A 14,494-nucleotide genomic window follows, 5' to 3' on the forward strand; every position below is an offset into this window, starting at 1 on the left:
ATGCAAATGAGCAAGCAGAGAGCTCAGGAATAAAACACCAAACTCATGTCCCCCAAAAAAGCAGCAGGCAATTGCTGGATATTCCCCAACTTCTAATGCTTTTCTTTTAAACAAATGATAAACAGCCTCACCTGTGGCAAGGCTTAAAAAAATTGAATAAACTCTTAAATGTTCCTCTCCACGGAAATCTTTAGTAAAAGGCGAAAGATTTTTTCGTTTTGAAGAGAAACCAGAGTAAGTGACAATATAGCTCTCTAGGGTAAGTGGCGGCACATCAAAGACCCTGTCATTGCGAGGGTGAGGACCTGAAAGGTATTTTCAGGCTCTAAGAAAGAGGGCGAGAACCAGGCCGGTGGGCAAAACAGGCCAACATTTCAAAGTCTCTGCTCAAGGTACAAAAAGGTGGACTGTTCACATGTGTATGTCTGGGAATATGCAAATTTCTTTTGTACTCACCTCAGCTCATTAGGAGTTGTCGGGGCTGCTGGGGAAGGGGAACAGCAAATGTGAATCAGGCTTTTAGTTAAGTGGCACTGTAGGCCTTTTGTCCCCTAGCCATTTTACGCTTTCAACACGCTCTACACATAGCCATGCACCGTATGTGCCTTTTTCACACGTACTTTCATTAAACCTGAATATAGAAGGATATATCTGTCTAGGCTGGAGACACGTGAAACAAGTCTGACGTGCCCCTTCAAGTCTACCTGAGAGGAAGCTGACTCAGGATTGGCGACCTCTCAGGGCACCTCGAACGGGCACAAATAACGGGCAAGCCCTATGAAAAGCACAGCATGAGTCTTGGTCCCACCTTTAAAAAGGAGGGTGACCTCTGGGATCTGGCAGCAGGATCTTTGGGAGATAAGAAAATATACTGCCTGAGATCGTGAAGTTTCAAGTCAGTCAAGAAAAGCAATCTCATGCACTGCACAAGCTCTTTCCCATGAGGCACCTCTCCTGCACTCTGTTTATGCAAATGAGCAAGCAGAGCGCTCAGGAATAAAACACCAAACTCATGTCCCCCAAAAAAGCAGCAGACAATTGCTGGATATTCCCCAACTTCTAATGCTTTTCTTTTAAACAAATGATAAACAGCCTCACCTGTGGCAAGGCTTAAAAAAATTGAATAAACTCTTAAATGTTCCTCTCCACGGAAATCTTTAGTAAAAGGCGAAAGATTTTTTCGTTTTGAAGAGAAACCAGAGTAAGTGACAATATAGCTCTCTAGGGTAAGTGGCGGCACATCAAAGACCCTGTCATTGCGAGGGTGAGGACCTGAAAGGTATTTTCAGGCTCTAAGAAAGAGGGCGAGAACCAGGCCGGTGGGCAAAACAGGCCAACATTTCAAAGTCTCTGCTCAAGGTACAAAAAGGTGGACTGTTCACATGTGTATGTCTGGGAATATGCAAATTTCTTTTGTACTCACCTCAGCTCATTAGGAGTTGTCGGGGCTGCTGGGGAAGGGGAACAGGAAATGTGAATCAGGCTTTTAGTTAAGTGGCACTGTAGGCCTTTTGTCCCCTAGCCATTTTACGCTTTCAACACGCTCTACACATAGCCATGCACCGTATGTGCCTTTTTCACACGTACTTTCATTAAACCTGAATATAGAAGGATATATCTGTCTAGGCTGGAGACACGTGAAACAAGTCTGACGTGCCCCTTCAAGTCTACCTGAGAGGAAGCTGACTCAGGATTGGCGACCTCTCAGGGCACCTCTAACGGGCACAAATAACGGGCAAGCCCTATGAAAAGCACAGCATGAGTCTTGGTCCCACCTTTAAAAAGGAGGGTGACCTCTGGGATCTGGCAGCAGGATCTTTGGGAGATAAGAAAATATACTGCCTGCGATCGTGAAGTTTCAAGTCAGTCAAGAAAAGCAATCTCATGCACTGCACAAGCTCTTTCCCATGAGGCACCTCTCCTGCACTCTGTTTATGCAAATGAGCAAGCAGAGAGCTCAGGAATAAAACACCAAACTCATGTCCCCCAAAAAAGCAGCAGACAATTGCTGGATATTCCCCAACTTCTAATGCTTTTCTTTTAAACAAATGATAAACAGCCTCACCTGTGGCAAGGCTTAAAAAAATTGAATAAACTCTTAAATGTTCCTCTCCACGGAAATCTTTAGTAAAAGGCGAAAGATTTTTTCGTTTTGAAGAGAAACCAGAGTAAGTGACAATATAGCTCTCTAGGGTAAGTGGCGGCACATCAAAGACCCTGTCATTGCGAGGGTGAGGACCTGAAAGGTATTTTCAGGCTCTAAGAAAGAGGGCGAGAACCAGGCCGGTGGGCAAAACAGGCCAACATTTCAAAGTCTCTGCTCAAGGTACAAAAAGGTGGACTGTTCACATGTGTATGTCTGGGAATATGCAAATTTCTTTTGTACTCACCTCAGCTCATTAGGAGTTGTCGGGGCTGCTGGGGAAGGGGAACAGGAAATGTGAATCAGGCTTTTAGTTAAGTGGCACTGTAGGCCTTTTGTCCCCTAGCCATTTTACGCTTTCAACACGCTCTACACATAGCCATGCACCGTATGTGCCTTTTTCACACGTACTTTCATTAAACCTGAATATAGAAGGATATATCTGTCTAGGCTGGAGACACGTGAAACAAGTCTGACGTGCCCCTTCAAGTCTACCTGAGAGGAAGCTGACTCAGGATTGGCGACCTCTCAGGGCACCTCGAACGGGCACAAATAACGGGCAAGCCCTATGAAAAGCACAGCATGAGTCTTGGTCCCACCTTTAAAAAGGAGGGTGACCTCTGGGATCTGGCAGCAGGATCTTTGGGAGATAAGAAAATATACTGCCTGCGATCGTGAAGTTTCAAGTCAGTCAAGAAAAGCAATCTCATGCACTGCACAAGCTCTTTCCCATGAGGCACCTCTCCTGCACTCTGTTTATGCAAATGAGCAAGCAGAGAGCTCAGGAATAAAACACCAAACTCATGTCCCCCAAAAAAGCAGCAGGCAATTGCTGGATATTCCCCAACTTCTAATGCTTTTCTTTTAAACAAATGATAAACAGCCTCACCTGTGGCAAGGCTTAAAAAAATTGAATAAACTCTTAAATGTTCCTCTCCACGGAAATCTTTAGTAAAAGGCGAAAGATTTTTTCGTTTTGAAGAGAAACCAGAGTAAGTGACAATATAGCTCTCTAGGGTAAGTGGCGGCACATCAAAGACCCTGTCATTGCGAGGGTGAGGACCTGAAAGGTATTTTCAGGCTCTAAGAAAGAGGGCGAGAACCAGGCCGGTGGGCAAAACAGGCCAACATTTCAAAGTCTCTGCTCAAGGTACAAAAAGGTGGACTGTTCACATGTGTATGTCTGGGAATATGCAAATTTCTTTTGTACTCACCTCAGCTCATTAGGAGTTGTCGGGGCTGCTGGGGAAGGGGAACAGGAAATGTGAATCAGGCTTTTAGTTAAGTGGCACTGTAGGCCTTTTGTCCCCTAGCCATTTTACGCTTTCAACACGCTCTACACATAGCCATGCACCGTATGTGCCTTTTTCACACGTACTTTCATTAAACCTGAATATAGAAGGATATATCTGTCTAGGCTGGAGACACGTGAAACAAGTCTGACGTGCCCCTTCAAGTCTACCTGAGAGGAAGCTGACTCAGGATTGGCGACCTCTCAGGGCACCTCGAACGGGCACAAATAACGGGCAAGCCCTATGAAAAGCACAGCATGAGTCTTGGTCCCACCTTTAAAAAGGAGGGTGACCTCTGGGATCTGGCAGCAGGATCTTTGGGAGATAAGAAAATATACTGCCTGCGATCGTGAAGTTTCAAGTCAGTCAAGAAAAGCAATCTCATGCACTGCACAAGCTCTTTCCCATGAGGCACCTCTCCTGCACTCTGTTTATGCAAATGAGCAAGCAGAGAGCTCAGGAATAAAACACCAAACTCATGTCCCCCAAAAAAGCAGCAGGCAATTGCTGGATATTCCCCAACTTCTAATGCTTTTCTTTTAAACAAATGATAAACAGCCTCACCTGTGGCAAGGCTTAAAAAAATTGAATAAACTCTTAAATGTTCCTCTCCACGGAAATCTTTAGTAAAAGGCGAAAGATTTTTTCGTTTTGAAGAGAAACCAGAGTAAGTGACAATATAGCTCTCTAGGGTAAGTGGCGGCACATCAAAGACCCTGTCATTGCGAGGGTGAGGACCTGAAAGGTATTTTCAGGCTCTAAGAAAGAGGGCGAGAACCAGGCCGGTGGGCAAAACAGGCCAACATTTCAAAGTCTCTGCTCAAGGTACAAAAAGGTGGACTGTTCACATGTGTATGTCTGGGAATATGCAAATTTCTTTTGTACTCACCTCAGCTCATTAGGAGTTGTCGGGGCTGCTGGGGAAGGGGAACAGCAAATGTGAATCAGGCTTTTAGTTAAGTGGCACTGTAGGCCTTTTGTCCCCTAGCCATTTTACGCTTTCAACACGCTCTACACATAGCCATGCACCGTATGTGCCTTTTTCACACGTACTTTCATTAAACCTGAATATAGAAGGATATATCTGTCTAGGCTGGAGACACGTGAAACAAGTCTGACGTGCCCCTTCAAGTCTACCTGAGAGGAAGCTGACTCAGGATTGGGGACCTCTCAGGGCACCTCGAACGGGCACAAATAACGGGCAAGCCCTATGAAAAGCACAGCATGAGTCTTGGTCCCACCTTTAAAAAGGAGGGTGACCTCTGGGATCTGGCAGCAGGATCTTTGGGAGATAAGAAAATATACTGCCTGCGATCGTGAAGTTTCAAGTCAGTCAAGAAAAGCAATCTCATGCACTGCACAAGCTCTTTCCCATGAGGCACCTCTCCTGCACTCTGTTTATGCAAATGAGCAAGCAGAGAGCTCAGGAATAAAACACCAAACTCAAGTCCCCCAAAAAAGCAGCAGGCAATTGCTGGATATTCCCCAACTTCTAATGCTTTTCTTTTAAACAAATGATAAACAGCCTCACCTGTGGCAAGGCTTAAAAAAATTGAATAAACTCTTAAATGTTCCTCTCCACGGAAATCTTTAGTAAAAGGCGAAAGATTTTTTCGTTTTGAAGAGAAACCAGAGTAAGTGACAATATAGCTCTCTAGGGTAAGTGGCGGCACATCAAAGACCCTGTCATTGCGAGGGTGAGGACCTGAAAGGTATTTTCAGGCTCTAAGAAAGAGGGCGAGAACCAGGCCGGTGGGCAAAACAGGCCAACATTTCAAAGTCTCTGCTCAAGGTACAAAAAGGTGGACTGTTCACATGTGTATGTCTGGGAATATGCAAATTTCTTTTGTACTCACCTCAGCTCATTAGGAGTTGTCGGGGCTGCTGGGGAAGGGGAACAGGAAATGTGAATCAGGCTTTTAGTTAAGTGGCACTGTAGGCCTTTTGTCCCCTAGCCATTTTACGCTTTCAACACGCTCTACACATAGCCATGCACCGTATGTGCCTTTTTCACACGTACTTTCATTAAACCTGAATATAGAAGGATATATCTGTCTAGGCTGGAGACACGTGAAACAAGTCTGACGTGCCCCTTCAAGTCTACCTGAGAGGAAGCTGACTCAGGATTGGCGACCTCTCAGGGCACCTCGAACGGGCACAAATAACGGGCAAGCCCTATGAAAAGCACAGCATGAGTCTTGGTCCCACCTTTAAAAAGGAGGGTGACCTCTGGGATCTGGCAGCAGGATCTTTGGGAGATAAGAAAATATACTGCCTGCGATCGTGAAGTTTCAAGTCAGTCAAGAAAAGCAATCTCATGCACTGCACAAGCTCTTTCCCATGAGGCACCTCTCCTGCACTCTGTTTATGCAAATGAGCAAGCAGAGAGCTCAGGAATAAAACACCAAACTCATGTCCCCCAAAAAAGCAGCAGACAATTGCTGGATATTCCCCAACTTCTAATGCTTTTCTTTTAAACAAATGATAAACAGCCTCACCTGTGGCAAGGCTTAAAAAAATTGAATAAACTCTTAAATGTTCCTCTCCACGGAAATCTTTAGTAAAAGGCGAAAGATTTTTTCGTTTTGAAGAGAAACCAGAGTAAGTGACAATATAGCTCTCTAGGGTAAGTGGCGGCACATCAAAGACCCTGTCATTGCGAGGGTGAGGACCTGAAAGGTATTTTCAGGCTCTAAGAAAGAGGGCGAGAACCAGGCCGGTGGGCAAAACAGGCCAACATTTCAAAGTCTCTGCTCAAGGTACAAAAAGGTGGACTGTTCACATGTGTATGTCTGGGAATATGCAAATTTCTTTTGTACTCACCTCAGCTCATTAGGAGTTGTCGGGGCTGCTGGGGAAGGGGAACAGGAAATGTGAATCAGGCTTTTAGTTAAGTGGCACTGTAGGCCTTTTGTCCCCTAGCCATTTTACGCTTTCAACACGCTCTACACATAGCCATGCACCGTATGTGCCTTTTTCACACGTACTTTCATTAAACCTGAATATAGAAGGATATATCTGTCTAGGCTGGAGACACGTGAAACAAGTCTGACGTGCCCCTTCAAGTCTACCTGAGAGGAAGCTGACTCAGGATTGGCGACCTCTCAGGGCACCTCTAACGGGCACAAATAACGGGCACAAATAACGGGCAAGCCCTATGAAAAGCACAGCATGAGTCTTGGTCCCACCTTTAAAAAGGAGGGTGACCTCTGGGATCTGGCAGCAGGATCTTTGGGAGATAAGAAAATATACTGCCTGCGATCGTGAAGTTTCAAGTCAGTCAAGAAAAGCAATCTCATGCACTGCACAAGCTCTTTCCCATGAGGCACCTCTCCTGCACTCTGTTTATGCAAATGAGCAAGCAGAGAGCTCAGGAATAAAACACCAAACTCATGTCCCCCAAAAAAGCAGCAGGCAATTGCTGGATATTCCCCAACTTCTAATGCTTTTCTTTTAAACAAATGATAAACAGCCTCACCTGTGGCAAGGCTTAAAAAAATTGAATAAACTCTTAAATGTTCCTCTCCACGGAAATCTTTAGTAAAAGGCGAAAGATTTTTTCGTTTTGAAGAGAAACCAGAGTAAGTGACAATATAGCTCTCTAGGGTAAGTGGCGGCACATCAAAGACCCTGTCATTGCGAGGGTGAGGACCTGAAAGGTATTTTCAGGCTCTAAGAAAGAGGGCGAGAACCAGGCCGGTGGGCAAAACAGGCCAACATTTCAAAGTCTCTGCTCAAGGTACAAAAAGGTGGACTGTTCACATGTGTATGTCTGGGAATATGCAAATTTCTTTTGTACTCACCTCAGCTCATTAGGAGTTGTCGGGGCTGCTGGGGAAGGGGAACAGCAAATGTGAATCAGGCTTTTAGTTAAGTGGCACTGTAGGCCTTTTGTCCCCTAGCCATTTTACGCTTTCAACACGCTCTACACATAGCCATGCACCGTATGTGCCTTTTTCACACGTACTTTCATTAAACCTGAATATAGAAGGATATATCTGTCTAGGCTGGAGACACGTGAAACAAGTCTGACGTGCCCCTTCAAGTCTACCTGAGAGGAAGCTGACTCAGGATTGGCGACCTCTCAGGGCACCTCGAACGGGCACAAATAACGGGCAAGCCCTATGAAAAGCACAGCATGAGTCTTGGTCCCACCTTTAAAAAGGAGGGTGACCTCTGGGATCTGGCAGCAGGATCTTTGGGAGATAAGAAAATATACTGCCTGCGATCGTGAAGTTTCAAGTCAGTCAAGAAAAGCAATCTCATGCACTGCACAAGCTCTTTCCCATGAGGCACCTCTCCTGCACTCTGTTTATGCAAATGAGCAAGCAGAGAGCTCAGGAATAAAACACCAAACTCATGTCCCCCAAAAAAGCAGCAGGCAATTGCTGGATATTCCCCAACTTCTAATGCTTTTCTTTTAAACAAATGATAAACAGCCTCACCTGTGGCAAGGCTTAAAAAAATTGAATAAACTCTTAAATGTTCCTCTCCACGGAAATCTTTAGTAAAAGGCGAAAGATTTTTTCGTTTTGAAGAGAAACCAGAGTAAGTGACAATATAGCTCTCTAGGGTAAGTGGCGGCACATCAAAGACCCTGTCATTGCGAGGGTGAGGACCTGAAAGGTATTTTCAGGCTCTAAGAAAGAGGGCGAGAACCAGGCCGGTGGGCAAAACAGGCCAACATTTCAAAGTCTCTGCTCAAGGTACAAAAAGGTGGACTGTTCACATGTGTATGTCTGGGAATATGCAAATTTCTTTTGTACTCACCTCAGCTCATTAGGAGTTGTCGGGGCTGCTGGGGAAGGGGAACAGCAAATGTGAATCAGGCTTTTAGTTAAGTGGCACTGTAGGCCTTTTGTCCCCTAGCCATTTTACGCTTTCAACACGCTCTACACATAGCCATGCACCGTATGTGCCTTTTTCACACGTACTTTCATTAAACCTGAATATAGAAGGATATATCTGTCTAGGCTGGAGACACGTGAAACAAGTCTGACGTGCCCCTTCAAGTCTACCTGAGAGGAAGCTGACTCAGGATTGGGGACCTCTCAGGGCACCTCGAACGGGCACAAATAACGGGCAAGCCCTATGAAAAGCACAGCATGAGTCTTGGTCCCACCTTTAAAAAGGAGGGTGACCTCTGGGATCTGGCAGCAGGATCTTTGGGAGATAAGAAAATATACTGCCTGCGATCGTGAAGTTTCAAGTCAGTCAAGAAAAGCAATCTCATGCACTGCACAAGCTCTTTCCCATGAGGCACCTCTCCTGCACTCTGTTTATGCAAATGAGCAAGCAGAGAGCTCAGGAATAAAACACCAAACTCAAGTCCCCCAAAAAAGCAGCAGGCAATTGCTGGATATTCCCCAACTTCTAATGCTTTTCTTTTAAACAAATGATAAACAGCCTCACCTGTGGCAAGGCTTAAAAAAATTGAATAAACTCTTAAATGTTCCTCTCCACGGAAATCTTTAGTAAAAGGCGAAAGATTTTTTCGTTTTGAAGAGAAACCAGAGTAAGTGACAATATAGCTCTCTAGGGTAAGTGGCGGCACATCAAAGACCCTGTCATTGCGAGGGTGAGGACCTGAAAGGTATTTTCAGGCTCTAAGAAAGAGGGCGAGAACCAGGCCGGTGGGCAAAACAGGCCAACATTTCAAAGTCTCTGCTCAAGGTACAAAAAGGTGGACTGTTCACATGTGTATGTCTGGGAATATGCAAATTTCTTTTGTACTCACCTCAGCTCATTAGGAGTTGTCGGGGCTGCTGGGGAAGGGGAACAGGAAATGTGAATCAGGCTTTTAGTTAAGTGGCACTGTAGGCCTTTTGTCCCCTAGCCATTTTACGCTTTCAACACGCTCTACACATAGCCATGCACCGTATGTGCCTTTTTCACACGTACTTTCATTAAACCTGAATATAGAAGGATATATCTGTCTAGGCTGGAGACACGTGAAACAAGTCTGACGTGCCCCTTCAAGTCTACCTGAGAGGAAGCTGACTCAGGATTGGCGACCTCTCAGGGCACCTCGAACGGGCACAAATAACGGGCAAGCCCTATGAAAAGCACAGCATGAGTCTTGGTCCCACCTTTAAAAAGGAGGGTGACCTCTGGGATCTGGCAGCAGGATCTTTGGGAGATAAGAAAATATACTGCCTGCGATCGTGAAGTTTCAAGTCAGTCAAGAAAAGCAATCTCATGCACTGCACAAGCTCTTTCCCATGAGGCACCTCTCCTGCACTCTGTTTATGCAAATGAGCAAGCAGAGAGCTCAGGAATAAAACACCAAACTCATGTCCCCCAAAAAAGCAGCAGACAATTGCTGGATATTCCCCAACTTCTAATGCTTTTCTTTTAAACAAATGATAAACAGCCTCACCTGTGGCAAGGCTTAAAAAAATTGAATAAACTCTTAAATGTTCCTCTCCACGGAAATCTTTAGTAAAAGGCGAAAGATTTTTTCGTTTTGAAGAGAAACCAGAGTAAGTGACAATATAGCTCTCTAGGGTAAGTGGCGGCACATCAAAGACCCTGTCATTGCGAGGGTGAGGACCTGAAAGGTATTTTCAGGCTCTAAGAAAGAGGGCGAGAACCAGGCCGGTGGGCAAAACAGGCCAACATTTCAAAGTCTCTGCTCAAGGTACAAAAAGGTGGACTGTTCACATGTGTATGTCTGGGAATATGCAAATTTCTTTTGTACTCACCTCAGCTCATTAGGAGTTGTCGGGGCTGCTGGGGAAGGGGAACAGGAAATGTGAATCAGGCTTTTAGTTAAGTGGCACTGTAGGCCTTTTGTCCCCTAGCCATTTTACGCTTTCAACACGCTCTACACATAGCCATGCACCGTATGTGCCTTTTTCACACGTACTTTCATTAAACCTGAATATAGAAGGATATATCTGTCTAGGCTGGAGACACGTGAAACAAGTCTGACGTGCCCCTTCAAGTCTACCTGAGAGGAAGCTGACTCAGGATTGGCGACCTCTCAGGGCACCTCTAACGGGCACAAATAACGGGCACAAATAACGGGCAAGCCCTATGAAAAGCACAGCATGAGTCTTGGTCCCACCTTTAAAAAGGAGGGTGACCTCTGGGATCTGGCAGCAGGATCTTTGGGAGATAAGAAAATATACTGCCTGCGATCGTGAAGTTTCAAGTCAGTCAAGAAAAGCAATCTCATGCACTGCACAAGCTCTTTCCCATGAGGCACCTCTCCTGCACTCTGTTTATGCAAATGAGCAAGCAGAGCGCTCAGGAATAAAACACCAAACTCATGTCCCCCAAAAAAGCAGCAGACAATTGCTGGATATTCCCCAACTTCTAATGCTTTTCTTTTAAACAAATGATAAACAGCCTCACCTGTGGCAAGGCTTAAAAAAATTGAATAAACTCTTAAATGTTCCTCTCCACGGAAATCTTTAGTAAAAGGCGAAAGATTTTTTCGTTTTGAAGAGAAACCAGAGTAAGTGACAATATAGCTCTCTAGGGTAAGTGGCGGCACATCAAAGACCCTGTCATTGCGAGGGTGAGGACCTGAAAGGTATTTTCAGGCTCTAAGAAAGAGGGCGAGAACCAGGCCGGTGGGCAAAACAGGCCAACATTTCAAAGTCTCTGCTCAAGGTACAAAAAGGTGGACTGTTCACATGTGTATGTCTGGGAATATGCAAATTTCTTTTGTACTCACCTCAGCTCATTAGGAGTTGTCGGGGCTGCTGGGGAAGGGGAACAGGAAATGTGAATCAGGCTTTTAGTTAAGTGGCACTGTAGGCCTTTTGTCCCCTAGCCATTTTACGCTTTCAACACGCTCTACACATAGCCATGCACCGTATGTGCCTTTTTCACACGTACTTTCATTAAACCTGAATATAGAAGGATATATCTGTCTAGGCTGGAGACACGTGAAACAAGTCTGACGTGCCCCTTCAAGTCTACCTGAGAGGAAGCTGACTCAGGATTGGCGACCTCTCAGGGCACCTCTAACGGGCACAAATAACGGGCAAGCCCTATGAAAAGCACAGCATGAGTCTTGGTCCCACCTTTAAAAAGGAGGGTGACCTCTGGGATCTGGCAGCAGGATCTTTGGGAGATAAGAAAATATACTGCCTGCGATCGTGAAGTTTCAAGTCAGTCAAGAAAAGCAATCTCATGCACTGCACAAGCTCTTTCCCATGAGGCACCTCTCCTGCACTCTGTTTATGCAAATGAGCAAGCAGAGAGCTCAGGAATAAAACACCAAACTCATGTCCCCCAAAAAAGCAGCAGACAATTGCTGGATATTCCCCAACTTCTAATGCTTTTCTTTTAAACAAATGATAAACAGCCTCACCTGTGGCAAGGCTTAAAAAAATTGAATAAACTCTTAAATGTTCCTCTCCACGGAAATCTTTAGTAAAAGGCGAAAGATTTTTTCGTTTTGAAGAGAAACCAGAGTAAGTGACAATATAGCTCTCTAGGGTAAGTGGCGGCACATCAAAGACCCTGTCATTGCGAGGGTGAGGACCTGAAAGGTATTTTCAGGCTCTAAGAAAGAGGGCGAGAACCAGGCCGGTGGGCAAAACAGGCCAACATTTCAAAGTCTCTGCTCAAGGTACAAAAAGGTGGACTGTTCACATGTGTATGTCTGGGAATATGCAAATTTCTTTTGTACTCACCTCAGCTCATTAGGAGTTGTCGGGGCTGCTGGGGAAGGGGAACAGGAAATGTGAATCAGGCTTTTAGTTAAGTGGCACTGTAGGCCTTTTGTCCCCTAGCCATTTTACGCTTTCAACACGCTCTACACATAGCCATGCACCGTATGTGCCTTTTTCACACGTACTTTCATTAAACCTGAATATAGAAGGATATATCTGTCTAGGCTGGAGACACGTGAAACAAGTCTGACGTGCCCCTTCAAGTCTACCTGAGAGGAAGCTGACTCAGGATTGGCGACCTCTCAGGGCACCTCGAACGGGCACAAATAACGGGCAAGCCCTATGAAAAGCACAGCATGAGTCTTGGTCCCACCTTTAAAAAGGAGGGTGACCTCTGGGATCTGGCAGCAGGATCTTTGGGAGATAAGAAAATATACTGCCTGCGATCGTGAAGTTTCAAGTCAGTCAAGAAAAGCAATCTCATGCACTGCACAAGCTCTTTCCCATGAGGCACCTCTCCTGCACTCTGTTTATGCAAATGAGCAAGCAGAGAGCTCAGGAATAAAACACCAAACTCATGTCCCCCAAAAAAGCAGCAGGCAATTGCTGGATATTCCCCAACTTCTAATGCTTTTCTTTTAAACAAATGATAAACAGCCTCACCTGTGGCAAGGCTTAAAAAAATTGAATAAACTCTTAAATGTTCCTCTCCACGGAAATCTTTAGTAAAAGGCGAAAGATTTTTTCGTTTTGAAGAGAAACCAGAGTAAGTGACAATATAGCTCTCTAGGGTAAGTGGCGGCACATCAAAGACCCTGTCATTGCGAGGGTGAGGACCTGAAAGGTATTTTCAGGCTCTAAGAAAGAGGGCGAGAACCAGGCCGGTGGGCAAAACAGGCCAACATTTCAAAGTCTCTGCTCAAGGTACAAAAAGGTGGACTGTTCACATGTGTATGTCTGGGAATATGCAAATTTCTTTTGTACTCACCTCAGCTCATTAGGAGTTGTCGGGGCTGCTGGGGAAGGGGAACAGGAAATGTGAATCAGGCTTTTAGTTAAGTGGCACTGTAGGCCTTTTGTCCCCTAGCCATTTTACGCTTTCAACACGCTCTACACATAGCCATGCACCGTATGTGCCTTTTTCACACGTACTTTCATTAAACCTGAATATAGAAGGATATATCTGTCTAGGCTGGAGACACGTGAAACAAGTCTGACGTGCCCCTTCAAGTCTACCTGAGAGGAAGCTGACTCAGGATTGGCGACCTCTCAGGGCACCTCGAACGGGCACAAATAACGGGCAAGCCCTATGAAAAGCACAGCATGAGTCTTGGTCCCACCTTTAAAAAGGAGGGTGACCTCTGGGATCTGGCAGCAGGATCTTTGGGAGATAAGAAAATATACTGCCTGCGATCGTGAAGTTTCAAGTCAGTCAAGAAAAGCAATCTCATGCACTGCACAAGCTCTTTCCCATGAGGCACCTCTCCTGCACTCTGTTTATGCAAATGAGCAAGCAGAGAGCTCAGGAATAAAACACCAAACTCATGTCCCCCAAAAAAGCAGCAGGCAATTGCTGGATATTCCCCAACTTCTAATGCTTTTCTTTTAAACAAATGATAAACAGCCTCACCTGTGGCAAGGCTTAAAAAAATTGAATAAACTCTTAAATGTTCCTCTCCACGGAAATCTTTAGTAAAAGGCGAAAGATTTTTTCGTTTTGAAGAGAAACCAGAGTAAGTGACAATATAGCTCTCTAGGGTAAGTGGCGGCACATCAAAGACCCTGTCATTGCGAGGGTGAGGACCTGAAAGGTATTTTCAGGCTCTAAGAAAGAGGGCGAGAACCAGGCCGGTGGGCAAAACAGGCCAACATTTCAAAGTCTCTGCTCAAGGTACAAAAAGGTGGACTGTTCACATGTGTATGTCTGGGAATATGCAAATTTCTTTTGTACTCACCTCAGCTCATTAGGAGTTGTCGGGGCTGCTGGGGAAGGGGAACAGCAAATGTGAATCAGGCTTTTAGTTAAGTGGCACTGTAGGCCTTTTGTCCCCTAGCCATTTTACGCTTTCAACACGCTCTACACATAGCCATGCACCGTATGTGCCTTTTTCACACGTACTTTCATTAAACCTGAATATAGAAGGATATATCTGTCTAGGCTGGAGACACGTGAAACAAGTCTGACGTGCCCCTTCAAGTCTACCTGAGAGGAAGCTGACTCAGGATTGGGGACCTCTCAGGGCACCTCGAACGGGCACAAATAACGGGCAAGCCCTATGAAAAGCACAGCATGAGTCTTGGTCCCACCTTTAAAAAGGAGGGTGACCTCTGGGATCTGGCAGCAGGATCTTTGGGAGATAAGAAAATATACTGCCTGCGATCGTGAAGTTTCAAGTCAGTCAAGAAAAGCAATCTCATGCACTGCACAA

General features: G+C 45.3%; 15 non-coding genes across 15 annotated transcripts; all 15 read right to left on the reverse strand.

The window, feature by feature from the left end:
- Positions 1-123: 123 nt before the first annotated feature.
- On the reverse strand, positions 124-238 carry LOC146775658 (U5 spliceosomal RNA). The gene has a single exon (XR_014973510.1). It is a non-coding gene; the product is annotated as a U5 spliceosomal RNA (small nuclear RNA).
- An 852-nt stretch (positions 239-1,090) lies between these two features.
- On the reverse strand, positions 1,091-1,205 carry LOC146775659 (U5 spliceosomal RNA). The gene has a single exon (XR_014973511.1). It is a non-coding gene; the product is annotated as a U5 spliceosomal RNA (small nuclear RNA).
- An 852-nt stretch (positions 1,206-2,057) lies between these two features.
- Positions 2,058-2,172, reverse strand: LOC146775660 (U5 spliceosomal RNA). Its single transcript, XR_014973512.1, has one exon. It is a non-coding gene; the product is annotated as a U5 spliceosomal RNA (small nuclear RNA).
- An 852-nt stretch (positions 2,173-3,024) lies between these two features.
- On the reverse strand, positions 3,025-3,139 carry LOC146775661 (U5 spliceosomal RNA). Its single transcript, XR_014973513.1, has one exon. It is a non-coding gene; the product is annotated as a U5 spliceosomal RNA (small nuclear RNA).
- An 852-nt stretch (positions 3,140-3,991) lies between these two features.
- Positions 3,992-4,106, reverse strand: LOC146775662 (U5 spliceosomal RNA). The gene has a single exon (XR_014973515.1). It is a non-coding gene; the product is annotated as a U5 spliceosomal RNA (small nuclear RNA).
- An 852-nt stretch (positions 4,107-4,958) lies between these two features.
- On the reverse strand, positions 4,959-5,073 carry LOC146775663 (U5 spliceosomal RNA). The gene has a single exon (XR_014973516.1). It is a non-coding gene; the product is annotated as a U5 spliceosomal RNA (small nuclear RNA).
- Positions 5,074-5,925: 852 nt separating this feature from the next.
- LOC146775664 (U5 spliceosomal RNA) lies at positions 5,926-6,040 on the reverse strand. The gene has a single exon (XR_014973517.1). It is a non-coding gene; the product is annotated as a U5 spliceosomal RNA (small nuclear RNA).
- An 865-nt stretch (positions 6,041-6,905) lies between these two features.
- On the reverse strand, positions 6,906-7,020 carry LOC146775665 (U5 spliceosomal RNA). Its single transcript, XR_014973518.1, has one exon. It is a non-coding gene; the product is annotated as a U5 spliceosomal RNA (small nuclear RNA).
- Positions 7,021-7,872: 852 nt separating this feature from the next.
- LOC146775666 (U5 spliceosomal RNA) lies at positions 7,873-7,987 on the reverse strand. Its single transcript, XR_014973519.1, has one exon. It is a non-coding gene; the product is annotated as a U5 spliceosomal RNA (small nuclear RNA).
- An 852-nt stretch (positions 7,988-8,839) lies between these two features.
- Positions 8,840-8,954, reverse strand: LOC146775667 (U5 spliceosomal RNA). The gene has a single exon (XR_014973521.1). It is a non-coding gene; the product is annotated as a U5 spliceosomal RNA (small nuclear RNA).
- Positions 8,955-9,806: 852 nt separating this feature from the next.
- On the reverse strand, positions 9,807-9,921 carry LOC146775668 (U5 spliceosomal RNA). Its single transcript, XR_014973522.1, has one exon. It is a non-coding gene; the product is annotated as a U5 spliceosomal RNA (small nuclear RNA).
- Positions 9,922-10,786: 865 nt separating this feature from the next.
- Positions 10,787-10,901, reverse strand: LOC146775669 (U5 spliceosomal RNA). The gene has a single exon (XR_014973523.1). It is a non-coding gene; the product is annotated as a U5 spliceosomal RNA (small nuclear RNA).
- An 852-nt stretch (positions 10,902-11,753) lies between these two features.
- LOC146775670 (U5 spliceosomal RNA) lies at positions 11,754-11,868 on the reverse strand. Its single transcript, XR_014973524.1, has one exon. It is a non-coding gene; the product is annotated as a U5 spliceosomal RNA (small nuclear RNA).
- An 852-nt stretch (positions 11,869-12,720) lies between these two features.
- Positions 12,721-12,835, reverse strand: LOC146775671 (U5 spliceosomal RNA). Its single transcript, XR_014973525.1, has one exon. It is a non-coding gene; the product is annotated as a U5 spliceosomal RNA (small nuclear RNA).
- Positions 12,836-13,687: 852 nt separating this feature from the next.
- LOC146775672 (U5 spliceosomal RNA) lies at positions 13,688-13,802 on the reverse strand. Its single transcript, XR_014973527.1, has one exon. It is a non-coding gene; the product is annotated as a U5 spliceosomal RNA (small nuclear RNA).
- Between the last annotated feature and the right edge of the window lie 692 nt (positions 13,803-14,494).

Source organism: Triturus cristatus, chromosome 12 (assembly GCF_964204655.1).
Source record: "Triturus cristatus chromosome 12, aTriCri1.1, whole genome shotgun sequence".
Taxonomy (NCBI): domain Eukaryota; kingdom Metazoa; phylum Chordata; class Amphibia; order Caudata; family Salamandridae; genus Triturus; species Triturus cristatus.